Consider the following 20,196-nt stretch of genomic DNA (forward strand, 5'->3'; position numbering starts at 1 on the left):
TGGGAGAATACAGTGGGTCTGGGGAGTTAACATTTCTCCTTCCTTTAGCCAGTCAGTGGCAGATTCTAGTCAGTGGAAGTGAATTTTTTTCTGCTTCCAAGTGCGCTGTGCCACTGAATAGAAGTACAGTGTAGGTTACGTTACCTGTGGGAGACAGAGTTCCAAGAAGGTATAGGAATGCTTTATGCCAGCGCTGCCCCTGGAGGGACCATTCTGGAAACCACTGCTATGGACACTGTGATGCTATATGGTGCCTGCAGCATCTGAGCTCACTTTGCACAGAGGCAGGTGGGCCAGGACTTGGGTTTTCATCCAGCAGCTCCTGTTTAAGAGGCCTTGCTTGGAAACCAACTTCCCAGGTTCACAGCATATAAATTGATAGCATGTAGGCAGCTTGAGAGAAATATTCTTGTTTGATTTCGACTCTTTGTAAATCAAAGTCATTCTGATCGCACAGCCCAATGGATATAGTTTTCTTTCTGCATTTACCTCCACCAAATAATCTTGTTTTTCAGAGTTAATTTTTCCTATTTTTCTCTGTTGCCTCATAAGAATTCTATGAACTAATTTGAGGACAACATGGGGTACATTTTCCTAATGAGGTTTATTATTTCAGCATCCCAAATTCTGGTTGGTGCTGTGGGTTAGAATACCTAGAGGGTGATGCTGGAGCAATTTCAGGTTTTCATTTTCCAAGGTTTCCCTGGCAGCTTCACTTAAACAAATCAAGCCTCCTGGTCTACATGCCTTTTCCTGTCTGTGGGATGGTCCCTTCCCCGGGCCCCCAGCCTGGGGACTTTTCCCCTGAAGTAGGCCTTGCTGCCCTGCCCACTCTTCAGGCTTTCATTTTGTAGCTGACCTCTTTGCCTCTGAGATAAAGGCAGCACTAGTGTATTCACAACATCTGGATTTATCCCAGCACCCAGCTCTTTGCAGGGAGGTGTGTCCCTCAGGAGTCCCTGGGGGACCAGGCTTCCCCCAGTTCTCTTCGTCCCAATCATTTTCCATGGTTTGTTTTCTTCCTTCTTGTGTTTTTCTAGCATTATCCTTGATGCTTTGAATCAAATTTCATAGTTTTAAAAATTATTTATTTATTATTATTTTTTTATGGTTATCTGACTCTGTTCGCTTGGGTTTTTCTGTCTGGAGAAAGGGCCAGTCTAGATGAGGTAGAATTTTCTCTTCTCTGATTCATATTGGCCATCCTGGCTGACACTAAGTCATTTTGGGGATTTTACCAAAAGCTGTCAGAAATGGCCATGCACTCCAGTATTTTCCTACCATTTAACCTAAAGATTTAACCTGCAGAGGCATGTGGACTGTGGGTGTCCCCAAGTACAGGAAGGAGCAATGTAGTGGCTGCTTTGTCATGACATGACATGGATAATGAGCACACAGCTTCTCAGCCATGATTGGGCACATCCTGACTACCTGCTACATTTCCATATGTATGAGTACCACCAGCCACATTCTACCTCTAAAAGTCATTTATGTGTCAAGATGGTTTGAAAGCTACAGAACATGTATTCTTTAATTTAAAGAAAGGCATTTGTTTTGAAAATCTAACAGGAAGATCTCAGAAACAGAGACTTTTGCTCAAGTCTTGGGAAGCTCAGGAACTGAGGTTGTTTCAGGGATGTGTGAACCAGGAACCTTCTTGGTACTGGCTTGATTGACTCCTTCCAAATTTTATCTGTCTTCATGTTACTCCACTCAGGATTCAAATCCCTGAGATAGAAGGGGGATCTTATTAGGTCACATGCCAATCATTTTTTTTTTTTTTTGAAAGAGCAGCAGGGAGAAAGAGACAGGAACATTGATCTGCTCCTGAATTTATCCTGAACAGGGAATTGAACTGGAAACCTTCACACTCTGGATCCACACTCCAACCAACTGGGTTTCTGGGTAGGGTTTAATTTTTTATTGATATTTAGAGAGACAGAGAGAGGAAGTGGGGGGGGAAATCATTTATTTGTTGCTCCACTCAGTCACGCACTCCTTGGTTGCTTCCCATGTGTGCCCGGATTGGGGATCGAATCTACAACCTTGTTGTACTGGGATGCCACTCTTACACAACTGAGCTAACCAGCCATGTTCACATGTATCTTGAGAGTGGGGAAAGCAAGATACCTGACTGATAGGCCCACCAAAATCACAGAACAATGAAAGGGAAGTTTCCTTTTGGGTAGGAAAAGGCAAATGCCTATATTACCATTTCTCTTAAGCTGTTACTTGTTCTTTAGGCAGAGCAGTGTTTATTTTTTATTAATTTTAATGAGGTGACATTGATAAATCAGGGTACATATGTTCAGAGAAAACATCTCCAGATTATTTTGAATTTGATTATGTTGCATACCCCTCACCCAAAGTCAAATTGTCTTCTGTCACCTTCTATCTGGTTTTCTTTGTGCCCCTCCCCTCCCCCCTCCCCCCTCCCCTCCCCCCGTTACCATCACATTCTTGTCCATATCTCTGAGTCTCATTTTTATGTCCCATCTATGTATGGATTCATAATTTTCTCTTAACTTTGAATCTGACACTGACCATGCACGATACACTTAGTCTGAGTGTATCAGAATGAACCTGGATGAATGAGGAATTGTCAGTTGGCTTTGAGTGACTGGTCTTAAGGATTATTCTGGTATGTGTTGGGTATAAAAATACCCAACACATTGTTGTTTGACAATGGGATCCCTAGAGACCATGATAACATCACAGCTTTCTTTCAGGGTAAAAGTAAAGCCATATTCTCCTTTGTGCTGGCTACTGGATTTGAAGGGGCCATGCTCCACAGATATGGACTATACTTCTGGCAAAATCCTTCATTTGTGTATCCCACAAAAAATTTGAGAGTCTGCTGTGTTTCAGGTACTCAGCTAGTCATAATATGTGCCAAGAAAAAAGACTAAAATATAGCTCCTATCTTTTGAGGGGCTCACAAGAAGCTGTTATGTACTGAATTGTGTCCCCCTAAAATTCATATGTTGAAGTCCTAATTTCCAGTACCTCAGGATGTGACTGTGTTTGGAGATAGGATCTTTAAAGATGTAATTGAGTTAAAATGAGGTTATTAAGGTGGGCCCTGATCCAATATGACTGATGTGCTTCTAATAAGAGGAAATTTGGACCTGGAGACATAGAAGGAGAAAGCCACGTGAACATGAAGACAGTCATCTGCAAGCCAACGAGAGAGGCATCAGAAGAAAGCAACCCTGGTGACAGCTTAATCTTGGACTTCTAGCCTCCAGCACTATAAGAATGTAACTTTCTGTTGTTTAAGCCAGGGGTTGATTTCTTATAGCAGTCCTAGAAAAGGAATACAGAGGCCAGTAAGCAGAAAAAGAAAAAAAAAGAAAAAAATACAATGCAGTTTCTTTGACTGTGGGCTCCCTAACAATCTGGAAGGTACAGGTTGGGTATCTTAGCAGTTCTTTGGCCTTGGACAGATGGCAGGAACATAGTGATATGCTTTTATTCAACAGATATTTAATTAATGTATGTTGGTATTAGGGTGCTAGTTGTTGGGATAATAGTCACTGTTTATTGAGAACCTACTGTATTCCATTAGCATGCTACTTGCTTGGTATATCCATGAATAAGATCCAATTCTTACCTTCAGGAAGTTCATGTCTAGTGGGAAGAGATGGATATGAAAAGAAGTAAATTCACTAAGGACTGTTAGAGGTATGAAAATGTCCTGTAGGTATAGAAGTGAGAGGTATCAAGTCTACCTTAGGAATTTAGGAAACACTTCCTGGAGAAGGGACTTGAGCTGATCTCAAAAGAGGTTTTCTCAATGAACAAATAAAGGAAAGTTGTGGCATACAGAATAAGTAAATGTGTAAAGGTATGGAACAGCATTATTATCTAGGAATATGATGATGCATGTCAGTGTGATTGGAATACAGGGTATGGGGGTGGTGTGGCAAGAAATGAAGCACAAGTCAGTAGGGACCAAATTATCAAGAGTCCTATTATGAAGATAAAGAGCAGACAGTGGAAAACTAATGAAGGGATTTAGGTACAAAAGTAACATAATGAGACTTGGATTTTAGAAAAATATTTAGCCTGACCTGTGCTGGTATAGTGGGTAAAGTGTCAATCTGAAACACTGAGGTCACCAATTTGAAACCCTGGGCTTGCCTGGTTAAGGCACATGAGAGAAGCAACTGTGAGTTAATGCTTCCTGCTCCTCACCCACCACCTTTCTCTCTCTCTCCTCTCTCTAAAATCAGTAAATAAATTCTTTAAAAATAAAGATACTTGGAGACTGTGTCAGACAGAGGAATGGGTTATGAAATAGAGGTTAAGAAATCCATAAATGTTCATTTTTGTTAGTTGAGAAGAAAGATGATCCTGAATTAAGGCATGGATGTAAGAAATGGTTCAGAGGAGTAGACAGTGGTGTGCTGGAGCCATTTATGTGCATCATTTTCCAACTCTACTTTCAGTGACTCAAGGTGGTTGCTTGAAATTGGCTATCATGGGGTGTTTACATCACAGAAATAGGTGAATATTATATGTTCAGGCTCTTTAGCCAGAGGAGCTGATTGTTAAACATTCACCTGCATGCCATTGAATATTAAGAAGGTGACCCATTGGATGTATAGGTAAAGGAAAAGAAATTGGAAATGATGACCCATAGATTGGTGGCTTGTATGAGACATTGAGTGTGGTGTTATTCTTTGAAATGAGGAATACTGGGAAAAAGATTTGAGTTTCAAGATAGGGAAGAGATGGAAATTACAGTACAATTTTGGATCTTCAGAGTTTGAAGTCTGTGGGACATTATCTGCGGGACAGTGTGAAAGGAGTATATGCATGCTGAGAACGGGGCCCTAGAGAATGGGCCCACTTAACAACAGGGATACATTTTGAGAAGTGTGTCAGGTGATTTTGTTGTTGTGCACACATCAGAGTGCACTTGTACAAACCTAGATGATGTAGCTTACTACACACCTAAGCTGTATGTCATAGCCTATTTCTCTTTAGGGGAAGAAAGATAATTTTTCCTCTATCCTTTGAGTTGTTGGCTTAGAGATCTCTGTAATAAAACAGATGCATAGGAGAAACAAAGTTTAATAACATGTATGCCTCCTGTATACAGAGCCCCAGGAAAAATGGGTAACTCATCACAGTGGCTGAAGTCACCTTAAGTACCATCTTCAGCTGAAGACAAAAGAAGATGTTGGGGGTGGGAGTTATGGGCGGTTACCAGGAAAAGCACAAACATAAGATTGTTGTGTGAATATAAGTCTTCTGAATTGATAAGAGTTTCTAGAGATACTCTTGTTTCTCTGTACAACATTCCCTCTTGTTGTACAGCTTGAAAGATACCCTTACAAATGGAAATTTCCTTTATAAATGTAAATGTCTTCTACAGGAGTAACTTTTACTTGGTTTTTAGAACTTCTCCCCTGTCTGCTGTTTGTTAAAAAAAACCAGCCTAAAATAATCCTTATGCCAAATAGACATATTTTGGGGTGAGAACTTCTGTTCCCCTACAGCTCCTAGGCTACAAACCTGTACAGCATGTTACTGTACTGAATACTGTAAGCAGTTGTAACAAAATGGTATTTGAGTAATGCGTTGTGCTATGACATTACTATAGCTATGACAGCACTAGGGATAGGAATTTTCTAGCACCATTATAATCTTGTGGGGCCACTTGTATATGTGTTCTATTGCTGACTGAAATGTTATGTGGCACATGACTGTAATTTGAAGCCATGGAAATAGATCCAATGAATTAGACTAATAAGAGAAAATGACCAACAGCAGAGCTCTGGGGGAACCGCAGCATTTAAGGTGTAGAAAGCAAAGAAACCAGCACAGTGAGGAATGGCCAGACATGGAGGAGACAGCTTCTGGATGGCCTTTCCGTAAGCACTCAACAAGTCACCTGTCCCGAGACAGCAGAGGCCCATTGCAGCTGTCCTAAATTGGCTGTGGGGCTCGGCGGGAGGAACAAAGGCCTCAGAATAAAACATACTCCGAATCCCTGTGCTGGTTTAATCCCTGATTTTCAACCAGTGATTCTCAACCAGTGTGTTTAGAACACAGAGTAGAATAGAATTGAAAATTTCATGGTGCTTTGGGCCTAGTAAGGGTGAGTATTGCAATTACATTGTTTCTATGTTTGTAAGTTTTATTTATATATGTGTGTATGTATATATGTATATTTAAATGTATGTGTATTCTTATGGGCCATGATATAATAATGTATATATTTTTCACTCTGTGTCATAGCAAAGAAAACCACACACATTTAAAAGCCATTGGTTTAAATTACTCCCTTGTTGAAAATCTGTAGTTTAATGGGAATTCACCCCCATGTCTAGCATGGTTGCTCTTGGTCAACTGCTTTCTCATCCAAATTTTGTTTCTTCCAGCCATGGGTTGATGGCAACCTTCCCAGTCCTTATCAAGTATCGACTGGAATGTCTCTTGTGGCATTTTCTTTTCTTTCTTTTAGGGCATGGCTCACTTCCTTTCTACTTTGCCAGTGAAAAGGAACATGTCTGCACAATGAGCTCAGCTCTGCAGTTTACCCTGTAAACATAGATTTTCCCAAGGCTATGAACATTCACTCTTCCATTTAACTGGCTTTAGGACCAGACTAGATCAGCTGGTGTATTTTTCTGTGAGACCGTGTAATTGCAAAAACAAACAAACAAACAAAAAAATTAATTATAAATGTGTGAGTTTTTTAAAAATGTGAGGCTTTGATTCACTTTTACTTAGAAAAGTTTCTAGGTTTATCCTGGAAAATTTTTTAAATTTGTAATATTTGCCATTTATGCAGACAGGTTTGTGGAAGGAAGTCTGAAATGTTTTTGTAAAGTGTTTTGAAATGAGAAAGGGAGTTGAAATGAAGTTTACCTTCTAGGGCATTCTAGTCTTTATTTTGGGGTTTGAGTTTGTGACGGACCTCTGGGCCATGTCTTCTTTCGGAGGCTCCATTTCTGTGCTGTATGTCCACGAGAACAGGATGTTCAGTATGTGAATTATTTGAGTCCTTTGAGTCATTCACGGCTGGAAAATTCAGACCTCATCTTTGTGATTCAACTTAACTGGTGAAACATTTTTAAAGTTTCAAGATATTTGATTTTGACAGAAATGTTGGATTTTGAGTTTTATATGACTTTTTAGATATTTCAAACATTTCAAAGTACTTTCTATTTTTTATGCTATTTCAAACAACAAATGCTTTTGGTACTTCCCCACTTATACTGAATCCAAATGAATATCCTGGGGAATGTGAAGAAAGACAAAAGAGACAATAAAAGTGCAAGTCAGTAAGTTATAGACTCTGCCACATTAGGCTGTGTGATAATGCGACATTTGTGACACTGGCTGAATTACTTAACCTTTCCGTGATTTGTTTTCCTCCCACATAAAACTGAAGGTGCTGATAGTATTGGCCACAGTGGGTTGCTATGAGCTTTACTTGATTAAACATTCGAAAAAAGTCAGAGAACAGTCCTAGAAGCCTAGTAAGTCAGCTTATATTACTGCTTTAATTATGAAGGTGTACCTTTCCTTTTAAGGAGTTATTTTATTTATTATTATTATTATTATTATTATTATTATTATTACTATTATTTTAGCAAGAGGAGAGGCAGAGAGACAGACTCCCACATGTGTCCCAACTGAGTTTCACGTGGTAAGCCCACTAGGGGGCGATGCTCTGCTCATCTAGGGCCCTTGCTTTGTTGCTCAGCAGCTGAGCCATTTTTTAGTGCCTGAGGTGGGTGCAATCCTTAGCACCAGAGGCCAACTTGCTCGAATCAATCGAGCCATGTCTGCAGGAGGCGGAGACAGAGGGGGGAGGGGTGGAGAAACAGATGTTCGCTTCTCCTTTGTGCCCTGACCAAGAATTGAACCTAAGACATCCACACGCCAGGATGATGATCTACCACTAAGCCAACCAGCCAGGGCCTAAGGAGTAATTTTAGAAATAAGAAGAACCTGCATGATACAGGAAAAACAATGTGGGTGAATTGCTGATTAGCAAATAGTTGTTGAGAATGCTGGTACTCTTTCAGATTCTGAAAGATGGATGGTAATATCGTATCTCATGTTGGTATATCATTGTCATAGCTGCAACAGGTGTTTTTTTTTTGTGACAGAGAGAGAGAGAGAGAGAGAAAGAGAGAAGGTCAGATAGGGACAGACAAATAGGAAGAGAGAGAGATGAGAAGTATCAATTCTTCGTTGTGGCTTCTTAGTTGTTCATTGACTGCTTTCTCATATGTGTCTTGACTGAGGGACTACAGCAGAGTGAGTGACCCCTTGCTCAAGCCAGAGATTTTTGGGCTCAAGTTGGTGAGCCCGTGCTCAAGCTGACGACCTCTGGGTTTTGAATTTGGGTCCCCTGTATCCCAGTTCAATGCTCTATCTACTGTGCCACTGCCTGGTCAGGCTCTAAGTAGTTGTTAAGTAAGAAATAATTTAATCCCTGCAAACATTCTAAAAGGGTAAGCAAGTGAACAAGGTTTAGGAGCAAGCTAGTGAGGGAGGGAGGCAAGCTTCACACTCCAGAGCCAGCTTTATAACACTAATATGTTGTCAGCATGTTTACTGTCTCCAAGGAGCTTATAAATTACTATAAGAAGTTGATACATTGAGAATCAAGTAATTCTATTAATACCAGTAATAGCTACCATTTATTGAATGTTTATTAGAAGCAATATGATAATTGGTTTGCATAAACTCTGAGCCAAAGTGTGTGTGTATGTGTTTTTTAAGATTTTACTTATTGATTTTAGAGAGAGGAGAAGAGGGGAAGGTTGGGGAAGGAGTAGAAAGCATCAACTTTTAGTTGCTTCTCGTCTGTGCCTTGGCTGGGCAAACCTGGGGTTTCATGGTGTCCTCAGTGTCCCAGGTCAATGTTTAATCCAATGCATCAACATAGGTCAGGGTTTAATTCTTGTCTCTGCTGCCTATTAACTATGTGATCTTGGGCTGCCTTTTTACTATAAAGTGTTGGGAGGACTCAATGAGTTAATGTATATAAAGTACTTGGAATAGTGCTTGGTGCACAGTGCTACATACATGTTAGTCATTGCTACCAGGACTACTGTTATTAGGGCTGATGTAATCCTCATGCCATTCCTATGAAGTTTTCTAGATAAGCAGACTGAGGTCACTCAGTGGTGGGTGGGAAGTACAAGAATAATACTCCAGTTCTGTTTGCTCCCAGGCTTGTGCTCTTAACATTGTGTGTCACTGCCTCTTTAGAACTATGATATGTACTGTAATGCAGATTTAAATGAAATGGAATTCTGCTGAAAGCTGACTTGTCTACAATGGAAGGGTTCTAAGGCTTAGAGAGTGTTCATGGCTGGGAGAAGTGGTAAGATTGGGAAGAATCTCCCCAGGAGAAAGCCCTGGCACCAATGATTTATATTTTATTTTATTTTTAATTTTTATTTTTTTATTGAGAGGAAGACAGACAGGAAGGGAGAGAGATGAGAAGGATCAACTTGGATTCACATCACTTTACACCTGTACATATATCTTTATGCACTGTGACAATTGACTAGATAGTCCTCTGGAGTAAAAATCTCTGGGGCCATTACGTTTAATTGAGTTTCCATTCATGTGCCTTGAGACCATTAAGTTTACTTTCTCGGTTGTAAGGTATGCTGTGTACAGTATAACATAGGGTAAAGTCCAGCTTCATTAAGCTTGTCTGTGTCGGGGCCTTAATGGCTGTAGGTGAGTCCAAGCATCCCCAAAAGTTAAAAACTACCACAGGCATGACAGCACAGTTCTGTGTCGGCATGGGCTGATTAGCCATTAATTTATCGAGGTGTCTTATTTAAGAGCATTCTGTGGATGATCAATGGGGGGGGGGCTGCAGCCAAACCAGTGACCCCTTGCACAAGCCAGGGACCTTGGGCTTAAGCCAGCAACTATGGGATCATGTCGATGATCCCACACACAAGCCAGTGGCTCTACCCTCAAGCTGGTGAGCTGGTGCTCAAGCCAGATGAGCCTGCACTCAAGCCAACAGTCTCAGGTTGTTGAACCTGGGGCCTCAGCATCCAAGGTTGTTGCTCTATCCACTGTGCCATCTTGGTCAGGTGGCACCAATAATTTTTGGCAAATTTCACTATTATCAGGTACCAGTGTCTCCTTTCCAAGTAACTTTCCTTGAGAGGTGATAGGACTCCTGATAGGCTTGCCTTGGGCTATCAGAGCTGTAAGAACTATGGCCGGGCAGTCCAAGATGAAGGACTACCTGTGTCCTGGGCTTGGCACAGTGACTTGGCCATAGAGCTCCAGGGGAGAGTCTGTGTATACAGAGACTAACATCAGCCCTCCAGATCCTAAGAGGGGGAGAGAGACTTCTCAAGCATAACCAAGACTCAATTTCTCACCAGACCTGTGGTGTGTGGAGCTTAATGTCATATTCAATCTGACATTTCCTTATTTTTTTTCAGAATTGTGGAGTAAAGTTTAACTTAACTACAGAAATTTAGACAGGTGTTCAGAGAAGGGAAAGATATCCAGTGGAGAGGACTGGGTGAGAAAGATTCCTAGAGAAGATTCTTGCACTTGAATTTGGTCTCAGGGGATGAGAAAAGTATACAGGAGGAAGGACAATTTCCTATGGGAAGTGTTCAGGATGGTGAAGAGCCTAACCTTGGAGGGACCGCTACAATCCAGGCTGCTTAAGGAGCTCCAGGCCATATTAAGAGGAGCTCTGACCTTGTCTCAGGGGCTAATAGGGAAACATTTTGATATTAAAACTGAAGAATTACACGATCAAATAGATTTTGGGGAATTAAGCCCAGAAGGACAATGGAGCTCTATTTAATTAGAGGAGAAACCATGCAAGAGGCTGCGGCAACATGTTCAGGGTAAAGGCTAAAGTCAGGGATTAGGGGCAGCAGTGGGAATTTGAAGAAAAGAAAAAAGGCTGAGTAATATTGCAAAGGCAGAAATGGGGGTAGAAGGTGCATTGATCATGTTTACCTAATTCAGAGAGGAGAGAAAGTTGAGAAAAAGCAAATATGAATCCCAAAATTTCTACCTCAGAGCCCGTGATAAAAGTGGTGATTGGAAATGAGGCAGTGGAAAGAGGGCAGATATGGTGATGGAAGATGATTTGACTTTGGGTGATGGGCACACAACATAATCAACAGTTCAAGTGCTATAGAAATGTTTACCTGAAACCTATGTACTCTTATTGATCAATGTCACCCTGTTAAATTTAATTTTCTAAATAAAATGAAAGAAAAACAAAGAAGGAAATGAGGCAGTGGGATGTAGAAATGATTTGGGGAATGTCAGGGAGAAAAGTTTATTTGAAACGTTTTATCTGATAATGGCACTCTCTTTCATGTATTTTTTGGCAAAGGTTTAAAGTGCTCACAATGACAAATTTTTTGGGTAGAACATGCCTCTTTTAATGCTAAGTTTGTTCTGCTCTTTGTATATCTAGTTAGACATGGGTTTGGCACCTACTCAAAGATATTATGAAAAAAGATAAATGAAGAGCCAAGTTCTTATATGGGGTATGGCGGATGTGTTAGATGAATCTGAGGGTAACTGAGAAGTGTGTATCCAGTGTAAAGACCCAGTTGAATAAAGACCCAGGCTAAATGTGCACTCTTTTACTGTAGTTGTTGCTGACCTAAGAATGTCCCAACTTGAATTGTGCACCCGAAGCCTGTATAATTTTTGTTAACAAATGTCATCCCGATATATTATTCAATTAAAGAAAAAAAAAAAGAATGTCCAAATTTTAGAGAATTTTTATAAAAATTTATTTGAGCCAAATAGAGAATACAATATGCCTGGGAAGCAAATCCCAACAGATTGAGTAAAATCCTTCCCAGGATGACCATCTGTACCTTCTTTTATGCATCTGGAATTAAGGAGGGAAAGGAAGGAAGATTACATGAAAGCAAGTTGGGAACTGGATTCCAGGATAGTTAACTGGATCATGTGCTCTTCTGAGGGTGCTTTCACTTCCGAGGGATCTGAGGGGAGGCATTCAAAGGTGTATTAACCTAGATGCACAGAGGCAATGGCTTGCTTAAGGCAAAGATAAACCTTTTACTAAAGAAGTTATATGCCTTGAGCATGACCTGCCCATTTAGGAATTTATGATTGGATCACTCTGTGATGTTACTTTCCATAAAACCCCTTTTCATCCACATTGTAAACTCTCATTAAAAGGAACATGACAGGCCCTGGCCGGTTGGCTCAGCGGTAGAGCGTCGGCCTGGCGTGCGGGGGACCTGGGTTCGATTCCCGGCCAGGGCACACAGGAGAAGCGCCCATTTGCTTCTCCACCCCCCCCCCCTCCTTCCTCTCTGTCTCTCTCTTCCCCTCCCGCAGCCAAGGCTCCATTGGAGCAAAGATGGCCCGGGCGCTGGGGATGGCTCTGGTCGCGGCAGAGTGACGCCCCGGAGGGGCAGAGCATCGCCCCCTGGTGGGCAGAGCGTCGCCCCTGGTGGGCGTGCCGGGTGGATCCCGGTCGGGCGCATGCGGGTGTCTGTCTGACTGTCTCTCCCTGTTTCCGGTTTCAGAAAAATACAAAAAAAAAAGGAACATGACAGTGGTGGTGCAGTGGATAAAGCCTTGACCCAAGGTCGCTGGTTTGAAATCCCGAGGTCTCTGGTTCTGAGTGCAGGCTCATCAGTGTGGGGTTACTGGCTTGAGTGGGGGAATCATCTCTATGATCCCAAGGCTTGCCAGCTTGAGCCCAGAGGTTGCTGGCATGAAAAGCCCAAGGTCAGTGGATTGAGCAAGGGGACACTGGTACGGCCCTCTTCAAGGCACGTATGAGAAGCTCAGTGTTCAACACTTTAGAAAGCAACTAGGTGTTGATACTTCTCACTCTTGCCTCCCTTTCTCTGATGCAGTCAGTGCACAACTAAAGTAAAAGCAATTGCGTGTTAATGCTTCTCACCCTCTTTCTCTCTTCCTCTCTCTCCCTCCAACAAACAACCTCCCCATACCCCCCTTAACTTCTTATTAAAAGAAAATTTAGGCCTGACCTGTGGTGGCACAGTGGGTAGAGCGTAGACCTGGAATGCTGAGGTCACTGGTTTGGAATCCTGTGCTTGCTGGATCAGGCCTATACGAGAAGCAGTTACAAGTTGATGTTTCCGATGCTTCCGCTCCCCCTCCATGCCTTTCTCTCTAAAAAAAAAAAAAAAAATCATTAAATAAAATCTTAAAAAAAAAAGGAAATTTAATTAATGCTCACGTTTTTAATCAGGGAAAAGTGCAATTGCCCTAATTTGTAATACTGAAAACTTTGTAATCTGTATTTTCCAAGACACCCTAAACTGCGATTGGTTTCTTAGACCGGTGTTTATGGAGTGTTTAGAATGAATATCAACCATGAGTAGAAGGTAAATAACAGCATTCAGCTTTTTTAAGCTTAACAATCAAAGTATTAATAGAAAAATGTAGGATGAAGGGGTCAAAAATGATGCTAAAATGTAAGTGGCTTACTTAATTTGTATGAATAATATGAATATAATGTAACATATTAGAAAAGCAGCAATTATACTAATAATACATATTTTATTAGAAATTACTTGTACAGTAGGACTTGTTATGTTATTATAGAAAAATGGATTTAAGAAATTATACTCAAGAGAGGGGATGATAGGATGGGATAATCCTGAAGGGAAGGGGGAGGGTGCTTTGGGGAGGAGGGCAAGGGAGATGCTGAGGGGAATATGGGGGAGGGGGGATGCATTCGGGGTGACACTAGAATCTATGTAAACACAATAAATTAAAATCAATAAAAAAAAGGGAATTTGCTCAAGCCTGACCTGTGGTGGTGAAATGGACAGAGTGCCAACTTGGAATGCTAAGGGTGCCAGTTCAAAACCCTGGGCTTGCCCAGTCAAGGCACATATGACAAAGAACCAATGAACAACTAGAATGAATTAACTACTTCTGGTCCCCCCACCCTCTCTGAAAAAATCTATAAATAATAATCTTAAAAAAAAGAAGAAATTATGCTCAAAATTTTGGTCAGAGTATGTTTTCAGAAAATGTTAAGCAGATAAGCAACCCCCCCCCCCTTTAAAAAAGATTTTTTTAATTAATTTTACAAAGAGAGGAGGGGTGGGGAGGAAAGAGAAGTAGCAACTCATAGTTGCTTCACTTGAGTTGTTCATTGATTGCTTGTTGTATGTGCCTTATCCAGGGAAGCTCAAGGTTTTGATGCGAAGATCTCGGTGCTCCAGATTGATGCTGTATCCAATGTGCAATCACAGGCCAAGCTCTATTGACTCTTTAAATTGGCAGGATTATTTTTGTAATAATTCCCTTAACTTTGATTTATTTATTTGATTATCAATTTTTTCCTTAACTTAAAGGCCAGGGGAAAATATTTGTAATAAACCGTAATAAAAGTGAATGAATTTTTAGTTTTGAATTCCCATGATAAATTATACTGTGGAATAAAGAAAGTGTAAAAGGGTAACAACAAAATATTTGAGCTCTTGCTCTTTTTTTTTTTTAAATTTGCACATCTTGGATTTTAGAGGTTTGTAATCTGTTTTTAACATAGTTCTCTCTGGATTAAAGGTATGAACCTGCTTCCCAGAGATGCACATCAACTTTTGCCTGTTATTTCAGAATTATAAACACATGGCTGAGTTCTTCTCAAAATAACACCTTAACCAAAGACAAAGAGATTTTGGGTATAGTTGTTTCACTTCCAACATTTGTCATACACTGTTCAGTCTTATCAAAAGAACAGTTAAGAGCAACTTTTTGTGTGTGTCTGGGCGGGGTTGGTTCATATGTTGCCAGCCCTTCTGATCCAACAGACAACCGACACCTTGTGCATATGGCTTCCTCTTGCCTCCTTTCCCTCACTTTTTGTCTGACTGGGCACCACACCAGCTGGATTAAAAACAAACAAACAGAAAAACAACAACTCCCCCCATCCACAACATAAAGAAACCAGGGTTATTCTACAGAAGTCTGAGAAATGTTGGAGAAAGGAAGGACACATAGAAAAATGAAATGTACAGTTAAAATCTGAAATCCTGGGACATAAACTAGGTTTTGTTAACTATTCTGAGGAAGTGTGTGCATGTTAGTGGTGAGAGTAGGGGAGGGGCACGTGAGCTGTTTTTGGACAGTGCCGTTTGTATATGTCCAGGCTCTTAGGAACGTGCCAGTGTCCAAGAGAAACTGAAAATTTGAGTTTTTTTTTTTTTATGAGAAATCACCTAACTTTTAAATTAGATATGAATTAAAGTTGTGATTACATAAAAAGGATAATAGAACTCTGATTTCTGTCCAACTTTTAAGTGTTGACAACTACCAAAAAATCTGAAAATATTGCACATTCTGCAAACCTGTCTGCGGACCCCATGTAACTGTGAACTGCCTGTTTGCAGCCTTGGCCTGGGAGAATTGTCCTTCGTGCCCCATTCCTTTGCTCTGGTGGCATCCATGTACCTTGAGCTTCTCAGGTACCCAGTGGGAAGAAAGTTTCAAGTGAATCATTCCCATGAGCAGTAGCTTAGTTCATGCTACATGGGTGTTAGGGGCGGGCACTGGGTGTTTCCTTTTCTGCGATGGAGGGTGATATGTCCGCTCACTTGCTCTTGCGGTGTCACGTAGCTCCAATTGGGGACTTTTGTGTGTGTGTGTGTGTGTGGGGGGGGCTGTCACCCAGTGAGATGGACTCTGGAGGCCTCCAGGGCTGAGCTCTCCCAGGTAGGGCTGGGCTACCACTCCGCCTCTGCCTCTTCGTAGAATCTGTTGTTTTCACCCTCCTGTAAATTGAAGTGGGGGAAGTTATAGTATTGTAGAAAAGATAAAGTAGAATAAAAAAGAGACATTTGTGTTGGAAGTGAACAATTTTCTGAACAATTGAAGAGAGAACTTTACTTGTTTCTCATTCTCTGAGAGAAAGCCCATGCAAGTGGTGCGGACGAGGAGGGGAGTGGGAAGAGCAGGTCTCCCCCTCCAGCAGCGCTTCTGATACCAGCCAGGCCACTGGGCGAAGCACCTGGAGACACTGGCCCTTGAGTGCTTAAAACAATGCTGCACATAGGTGTAACTCTCATCTTACAGATTCCTCAAGTTGACACAATTTGTAAATGGAGGAGCTGGGGTTTTAAACTCAGGTTCTCTGGTTCTCAAATCCATCTCCTGTTCACTGAGCAACCATTGATACAGCTGTGTCCATCTGTGCCCACCTCCCGTTGAGTCATGGCTCTGCCCTGCTCTGAAAGCTGTGATCTGTGCTCCAGGCCAACCTGTGCTCCTGTGGGGTCGGGAGAAGAGCTTGTTCTGTGCAGGAGCGGGAGAATGCCCTGTGTCCCCACGGTGTATCCTGTATCAATTGGGGATATAAGTCATGTTGCATGTGCTCCTGCTGAAAATAGGGCTTTGGTGTTTGTCAGCCGCTCTTCTTTTCCTAGGGCTCAGGGTGGGACTAGAGACAGACATCTCTTTGCCTTCTCCATTTCCCCATCCCTCAGATGTAGCAGAGACTGGGGTTGGTCTGTGTATTGACAATGCCAGTTGAAATGGGGTATCATAAAGAATGATACAAGTGTTTATAAACATTTTAAGACATGAATATATATCCTTTTACCTGTCTTGTGATGTAAAAGGCCCTTTCTTTGAGTAGAGGACACAAAACGGAATTCTATTATCCTTCTTACATAATCACAATCTTAATGCATATCTCTGGGTTCTGTTTCATTTTTAAAAACCAGATATGTGAGATGTTTTTTTTTAAGCAAGAGAGAGAGGAGACAGAGAAAGAGAGAGAAAGAGAAGGACAGATAGGGACAGACAGACAAGAGGGAGAGAGATAAAAAACATCAGTTCTTTGTTATGGCACCTTAGTTGTTCATTGATGCCTTCTCATATGTGCCTTGACTAGGGGTTCCAGCTGAACTGGTGACCCCTGCTCAAGCTGGTGACCTTGGGCTCAATCTGGATGATCCCGCACTCATGCCAGTAACCTCGGGGTGCTCAGCATTCCAGGTCGTTGCTCTATGCACAGTGCTACTGCCTGGTCAGGCGTGAAATGATGTTTCAAGATATTTTTTCTAATCTCCTAGCATCATCTTGCCCACAACTAATTTATTATTATTATTACTTTTTTTTTTTTGCAGCTCTTATGGAGTCTTTCCAAAGCAGTTAACCTAGTTTCCTTAGGAGTATAAATTCCTTTTTTCAGTTATCAGCTCACATACTTTTAAATTAAATTACATAATTAGAGTACAGCTATAATTGCCACGGGCAAGTTTGGGAACCAACATGACTGCTTCCTGGTGACTAGGGGGATGTGCTGCGCACCCACAGACTGCAAGCACCCTGTGCCCCAGTGACCCGCAGCAGGCAGGTCCTCAGTGAGCTTCCCATGGTGGGGGCCCTGGGGAACTAGTGCATCAGCTAGCTGCACGCCGCTTCCTAGTGTCCACCATCTGAACCGTAGCCCTCCCGTTGTTCAGCCCCTAGACAGGCCGTGTGCAGAACCATTCATGAGAAGTGAAGTGACTGGGTTAGGGTGTGGCCTGGCTGCTTAGACATGCTTAGACAGATCGGCATCCCCAAAGTAGGCTGGACTGAAAAAGTTGACTCCTTAAAAAGTCAAGAAACACAGAACTTGTTTCTTTCCCCCTGCGGGTGAACAGAACTATCCTGCCTATTTTCACATACAAACTGGTTGATGTATATTCCTGAATCACAGGATCTTAGAGAAAGTTGGTTTCTGTTTCCCTAGCGGTCTGTAAACTGCCTTTTGGGGGGGCCCCCAAACCAGAACTTCAAGTTTAACTTTTGCGTTAGTGCCACCAAGTGGTTAGTTGTGAGATACCACTCCCATGGAACAAACACATCCTGATAACAAAAAATCTGGGACGAATAGGCAGAGCAGAGGATTTTTAGGGCAGTGAAACTATTTTGTGTGAATTACAATAGTGAATACATGTCATTATTTATTTGGGCAAACTCACAGACTACACCATCGAGAGTGAACCCTTAGGTGAACTATGGATTCTAGGTGATAATGCGTAAGTGTGGGTTCATTGATTGTAGCTGGTGTCCCTGCGCGGGGGATGTGGATAATCAGCGAGGCTATGCATATGTGTGAGTGGGGTGAGTATATGGGAAGCCTCTGTACTTTCTGCTATGAACCTAAAACTGCTTTAGAAAAATAAAGCTTATCAATTTAAAAAAATTTGTTCTTCATACATTTTCCCTTCAAGCAACTGGTGTTGCAGGTAAGTGCAGTGTAAGATAGAAACATTCTCTAGGCAGCTGGCTGACTTCTCAACCCTGGATGACAATTGCTTCATGAAGCTCTCACATCCTAGAGTCTGGGACCTTGTCTCTGTAAATCCCACAAGCCTTTTATGTTTCAGTGTATCTGGAGTTGTTACATTTTCCAGGGTTATATCATGCTCACCAGACTTACAAGGGACTTGTTGCTAAGTCAGAATGCCAGTGTATCACTTTGTAATTGGACACGTATATGCGGTGGTGGACCAAACACAGGTTCGCTGAGCAGTTCATTTCCCACCCACCAGAAAAGTCATACGGGAGGACAGATTATACCGACCAGGTCACTTGGTGAAACCTCGGTGGGGAGTTGTGTGTGGTAAAGGGCGTAGGGAGCATAAGATTGTTTATCATGAAGGTTAGTACCATTAACTTGACACATCTTGACCACTGTGGGGCTGTATCCAACTCAGCTGAAACACTCATACTGCTGGACAGGGCAGGTGACAGGCTGACCTTGTCTGTGTTTTTGGGGGTCCCTGCTTGGAAAGTCTGTGCTGGGAGTCTTGCTTCTGTTGATCCATTGCCCTCACGGGGCACAATGTAAATGACAAGCCCATGCTGTGAACTCGCTGCTGTAGCTCTAGTCTCCTGACTCTGGTCACCGTGTTAGTGTTAGCATCAGCAGTCACCATTTCTAGGTTTCTGCTTAGAGGATCTGCCCTACTTTCCTCATTATATTTTTAATGCTTTTATTTTCAAGAAGGAAACTTCATTTTGGGTGATTCTGTTCCTGAATGAAGGTTAAAATTAACGTGTAAAATCCTTAATCACTTTGGAGTAGATTCTCAATAGCAAAATAGTACTTCCTGAAGACAGGAATGATTTTAGGTTCTGAGCCAGTAAGAATGCATTCATGCAGGCCACTTGATGTGTCTTTCTCTCTCTCTCTCTCTCTTTCTCTCTCCCTCCCTCCCTCCCTCCCTCCTCCCTTTCTCCCTTGCAAGAGAGAGAGAAAGACAGAGAGACAAACAAGAAGGGAGAGAGATGAGAATTATCAACTTGTAGTTGCATCACTTAGTTGTTCATTGATTGCTTCTCATATGTACCTTGTCTGAGGGACTCCAGTTGAGCTAGTGACCCCTTGCTCAAGTGTAACCTTGGGCACAAGCCAGAGACCTTGAACTTCAAGCCAGTGACCTTTGGGCTCAAGCCCCCCACCATGGGGTCATGCCTGTGATCCCACACTCAAGCCATTGACCCTGTGCTCAAGCTGGTGAGCCTGCCCTCCTGATGGATGAGCCAGTGCTCAAGCCAGCGACCTTGAGGTTTTGAACCTGGGCCCTCAGTGCCCCAGGTCAATGCTATATCCATTGTACTACTACTGGTCAGGCAAAATTTTTTTTAAAATTAATAAGCTTTATTTTCTAAAAGAGTTTTAAATCCACAGCAAAAATAAGCAGAAAGTACAGAAATATTCCATCTCCCCCTACCCAAACATATGCATCGCTTCCTCCATTATCAACCTGTCCCAGCACAGGGTGCTGTTTCAGTCCTCAGCATCCTAAGTGAACACTCTATCCACTGTGCCACTACCAGTCGGGCTGAGAGCTGTGTGGACCTCCCCACCTACCTGCGTTTACCAGCCTGTGCTGTGATTTCTCATCGGAGCTCAGTTTTGTCCAGTTCTTGGTGCAGCATCTCCTCCCCTCTACCTCTGTCCTCGCCCCAAACAGCTGCCACCTAGAGTCTTCAGTCGAGGGGACTTGGAGAATATCGGCAGAGGTTATAAATGGGTGGCTTGTGGTTGGAACCTGATCCACAGATCTCTTTTATTTTTGCCAAAATGTTTTTTAAAGATTGCTTCAATTGCCAAAACTTAAAAGTGAGGAAATTCATAAAATACTTGGACTACCCAGTTTCTTTGCAGACAGGTGGATGTAGCTATTCAAGGCC

General features: G+C 42.1%; 1 protein-coding gene across 1 annotated transcript in view; it reads left to right on the forward strand.

Moving 5' to 3' along the window:
• The window catches only part of GIPC2 (GIPC PDZ domain containing family member 2), an 82,433-nt gene that overhangs the window by 40,293 nt on the left and 21,944 nt on the right, over positions 1 to 20,196 (forward strand). The window lies entirely within an intron of this gene.

The sequence above is a fragment of the Saccopteryx leptura genome, chromosome 3 (genome assembly GCF_036850995.1).
Source record: "Saccopteryx leptura isolate mSacLep1 chromosome 3, mSacLep1_pri_phased_curated, whole genome shotgun sequence".
In the NCBI taxonomy this organism is placed as follows: Eukaryota; Metazoa; Chordata; class Mammalia; order Chiroptera; family Emballonuridae; genus Saccopteryx; species Saccopteryx leptura.